This window comes from Ochotona princeps, chromosome 9, assembly GCF_030435755.1.
Source record: "Ochotona princeps isolate mOchPri1 chromosome 9, mOchPri1.hap1, whole genome shotgun sequence".
In the NCBI taxonomy this organism is placed as follows: domain Eukaryota; kingdom Metazoa; phylum Chordata; class Mammalia; order Lagomorpha; family Ochotonidae; genus Ochotona; species Ochotona princeps.
This window is the reverse complement of record NC_080840.1, coordinates 39,583,115-39,588,056: the sequence shown is the minus strand read 5'-3', so window position 1 is coordinate 39,588,056 and position 4,942 is coordinate 39,583,115. Positions and strand designations below refer to the sequence as shown.

The window sequence follows — 4,942 nt, the reverse complement described above, 5'->3', positions numbered from 1 at the left end:
TTATCTGAGGTACGGATCTTCTGGAGACAAAGGAACTTGAATTTGGCCCTGTGTAGAGCCTTAACCACATGTTTCCTGTTCTGCAGTTTGGTGCAATGGACATGATGACTTGGCCAATATGAACCCTGGCTATTGTGCCCTGCCACTTTTGAAAAGCACCCTACATGCCTATCTGCAGTCTAGATAATGAGCAGCAAGGTCAGAGGCAGGATTAGCTGCTGAGAACAGGTGGCTCCAAGGTTCTCTTGACAACCCATAAAAGCAACAGGTTGCATAGATTACCAAGGAGGCTGCTGATTGCAGTCATTGCACACCAGCTCCCCATGAAGCAAGGGAGTTGGTAGGTTTAATTAGCTGCAAAGAAAGAGAATTTGTCTTCCAACAATGAATATAGTCTGACCTGCACCATGGTCACAGTTTTAAGAGCCCATGCCTCCACATAGATGGTGATTGTATGATAATAACAAAGGTTGTTGTATGGTGTTACACATACGATAATTTTATACAACAACAGAAAACTAATTATTGGGTGTTTCAACTCAGAATGGATCAAAGACTTAAATTTAAAACCTGAGACTCTGAAGTTACTGGAAGAAAATTAGGTGAAATAAACTAAGACATTGACTTCTTGGATAAGACCTCCAGGGTAAAGGCAACAAAAGCAAAGTCAAACAAAACAGGTTACATCAAACTGAGAAAAATTTGCACAACAAAGGAAACAATAGAGTGAGGAGACATACAACAGAATGGGAAAATTTTTTCAAGCCATCTCTCTGACAAAATATTTAAATTCCAACTATATTAGCAACGTAAAAACTCAACAACAGAAACAATCAACCCAGCTAAGAGGGCAAGCAGTTCTCAAGAGAAATAAAAGTGAGTAACTAAGAAATGAAAACAAAATGCTCAGCATCACTAGCCATCAGGATAAAGCCCATCAAAACCAAGATAAGACACCATCTCATCTGTTAGAGTGACTGAAGTGATCAGCGCAGGGAGCAACAGATGCTGCCGAGGCTGCAGAGAGGGGGACACTTGCACTCTGGTGGTGGGGATGTAACTCTCTGCAGCCACGGAGGAAAACAGTGGGGCGACTTCTTAACAAACCGTAAATAGACTCTCCATATGTTCCAGCAATCCCACTAGTGACTATATATTCCAAACACTTGAACATAATAAAAGAGACACCTGCAAAATTATGTTTATAGCAGTACTGTTTACAACAAACAAATGTGGAATCATCAAGTCACCACCATCAAATAAATGGATAAAAAATGTGGTATATATATATATAATTGAAAAATTATTTAGCCATGCAAAACGAAAGTCTACCCTTTGTAGCCAAAACCTGGAGGACATCAGTTTGAGTGAAATAAGTCAGACCCTGGAACACAAACACTGCATGTTCTCCCTTATACAACAAAGCTCATATTTAAAATAAAATAAAAAGAAACATCTGCATATTAGTATTGATGTAAGTGTGGGCTTGCAAAACTTTGTTTTAGATTTTTGTCAAACCAATAATTAAGAATGCTGTATTACTATAGCCTAATGCTTTATGATTACTTGAGCAGAATTATCAATGTTTGTATTCCATTATTGTTCGTAACTTTTGTCTTTATACACAAAAAAAGTCTGTTTAAAAAAAAGTGGGGGAAAAGTCTGTTTTAAAAGTGCATCAGAACAAGATTTTTCTTCTTTCTTGTGATATATTGTTTTTCAAATACTAACCTTTCAGAACAGAGCATACTTAAGAATTAAAACGTGTTGCTAACTGAACAAAAGGAAGTTTCTGAATGAGTATATTTTGCTACAAAATTCTTTTTACCTAAAGTATCTTTGTAAAAATAATAACGCATGGATTTCAAACTATTTTTTGCACTGAGTTTATGTTGTGACAACAGTTTAACCAACACCTGCATTGCCAGCAGTATTCCAAATCGGCACACCAGTTTCAGTCCTGGCTAATCTGCTTCCTATCCAGATCCCTGTCAAAGTGCCTGGGAAAGCAGAAGACTGTCCAAGTATTTGGGGCCCCTACTCTTGTGGGAGAACCAGGGAATCCAAGTTCAGTTTCAACCTGGCTAGCCCTGCCTATGCTGTCAGCTGAGGGGTGAATCAGCAGATTAAACTTCACTCTCTCTTGTTTCTTTCCCTCTTTGTGTGTCCAGTACATGTATCTATAGCAATACAAATTTGCACCCGAGAAAACTTATATTTTAATTTCATTTTTCTACTGTCACTTTTAATCCCCTTAGGTAGAAACAACAACGTTAATTCTCAGGTCCCAAGAATTACCCACAGGTAACCAAGAAAAAATGAAATGACAGTTCTGTTGGCAACGCCCGCGTTGCTGCGTACCCCGAGCCGAGCGGAGGGACTGGGGTCACAAAAAAGACACGCAGTGGACCATTCTTGTCAGGAGAATTTTGGGGCACTGTTTTTTAAAGTGTCCAGGCTGTCCGCATCTGAAACAGGCTTTGGGAGGCGCCCTAGGGTGGGGCTGAGGGTGTTGAACAGTGGCTGCTATCGCTTGCCCAAGGGCATGGGTGGAGTCAATATGTCTGCAAATTTTAAGATAATCATGCAGGGACTTATCTCTGTGGGACCGGAGAGGATCCTGGTAATATTTATTAGCATTCTCAAAGGCTATATGCTTAATTACTGGCATTGCTGGTTCCACATTACCAAAGATCTTAGTAGCAACCTGCATAATATGGCCCACAAATTCTTGAAAAGGTTCTGTAGGGCCTTGCAAGACCTTGGAAAGCTGGTCTCCAGGCTCCAAGGGCTGCATTTGCTATCTGTGCATAAACTCCTAGGTCATAATTAACTTGTTGTTGGATGCCCTCAAAAGGTCCAGTGCCAGTAAGCATTTCAAGGCTTCAATCTGCATGTCCCCCAGCCGCGTTCTGCTCAGCAAAAAATCTGCACCTATCTTGAAAGTCTCCTCTCCATAGGAGAAAGTCGCCACCATCGAGAGCAGAGCGGCACAATTGCATCCAATCACTAGGAGTAAGATTCAAACTCAAAAAGGATTCTATGAGTGCAAGAGTAAAGGGTGCCTGGGCACCACAATCTTTAACAGCCTGCTTTACATTTTTGAGGTCTTTAAATTGAAGGGGCTGATGCTGCCGGTGAGGGGGACCTCCTCGAACTGGGACCTCTATTACAGGGAAGCATCGAACCCCGCCCACTGGCTGATCAGTGAGGCAGTCACTCCATGGCCGCGTGGGGTAATTATTGGGTGAATGGCCCGCGGCTTCCTCCTCAGGAGGAGCGGGAGAGGTCACAAAATTAGGGGCATATGGTGGTGGCCTTGAACTGGACAACTTGCCAGAGGAACGTTCACCTATTCCTGTTACCCTCTGAGAAACAAGCTAAGCTGTGGAGTTAACCCTTGGGAGACCGGGCCCTGCACAATTCATTTTGCTTGACCACTGCATCTAAGATTCAGTATTAACGCAGTATATACATCATGGAATGCTGGGGTTGTGGCACAACAGACAAATCTCTCTCTCTTTCTCTCTGTCTCTCTCTTTTCTGTTACTCTGCCTTGCAGATAAATATAAAGGAATAATTAGAGAAATCTCAGTCCATTTGTTAAAAGCCTGGAAATCTACTACAAACAAAAGATGAGAGAAAATAATAATTACTAAAAATAAATTAAAATAATAATACTTGCTGGAATTGCATGGAATATTATAGACAAGACATGTTGACGTTGCAAAAAAAATTACTTGAATATAATCTTGTAAGGAGTTATTCGAATATCCTACCCTGGACCCAGCGCCATTTCCTCTTCCTCACAGCTCACGAGATTCCCGCCAGTTCAGCCATCCACCAATCGGGCAGTTCACCTGAGAATCCCACCCCCAATCTCCCCAGCCTCTTCCCCATCTCCGCCCACTGACCAATCATTCTCAGGCAATCACCTGTGACAGTCTCAGGCACCAATCCCCTGGAGCCTGCCGCCAATGCCTCCCAATCTCCGTCTCCTACACCTCCCATGCTTACCTGAGTGGAAAAAAAAAAGGCCCTCAGGTGCGGCTCTGTCCCTTCTGCTTCCCGCCTCTTCCTCCCTCCTCCTTCCTCCTCCTCCCACTTCCCCTTTGCCTCCCCACCACCTCCATCCTGTTCCTGCCCCGCTGGGATAAACCTCCTAAGAAAGCTCGTCGCTTCTGGTGTTTTCGGCTCACGGTAAAGAACCAGGTTGTGGGAATTACTGTGCATAATAATATCATAACAATATCGTAAAAACGTATGAACTAGAACTCTAATCTTTTGAAAATAACTAACAAATCTAAATGAAGTTTGGCGACGCTTTGGGTTGCAGAGTCACAGTCCCTGTGTATAAAAAGGTAGATAGATAGGCGGTTGTTTGCTCCAGACATACAATATTGTCTGTAATTTAAGCCTTTGGGCGGAAAAGTCAAAGCTTTCTTTTGTAATAGCTAATAAAGGACAACTGGGATTTGCACCAGCAGGAAAATCAAGAGAGAAGGCAGGGTGAACTTTATGGATACAGGCAAGAAGGAACAGAACTCTCTGAATTTGAAAGTCTTGCTTTGGTGATCATGAAGTGAATCGTTTTGTGGCCTGCGCTTCCTAGTCAGGACACTCCTGCTGAGGAATCCTGTGTTTGCCTGTGCTGGGAGCCAGTTGCACATTATGCTTTTGAAGCATTATGGGCTTCTTTTGAGTACAGTTAAAAATATTGGTGCGAAAAGCATTTGACTTAGGAGTGAAGGACAAGTATTTCACTCATGCTTTTCTGGGTGACTTCAAATTTCATTTACCAGTGTTTTACAAATTTCATGTTCTATTTAAAGCGATGTTTAATCCCAGATTAAATGTGAACTTTGTGGATGAACTTGACCTGTTTTGGAAATACTGCAAAGTTGATGGGAAATAGAATGAAGCCGTTTCACACCAGGGATTT

General features: G+C 42.1%; 1 non-coding gene across 1 annotated transcript; it reads right to left on the bottom strand.

Moving 5' to 3' along the window:
• Positions 1-226: 226 nt before the first annotated feature.
• LOC118757560 (small nucleolar RNA SNORA70) lies at positions 227-360 on the bottom strand. The gene has a single exon (XR_004995265.2). It is a non-coding gene; the product is annotated as a small nucleolar RNA SNORA70 (small nucleolar RNA).
• Positions 361-4,942: the final 4,582 nt, after the last annotated feature.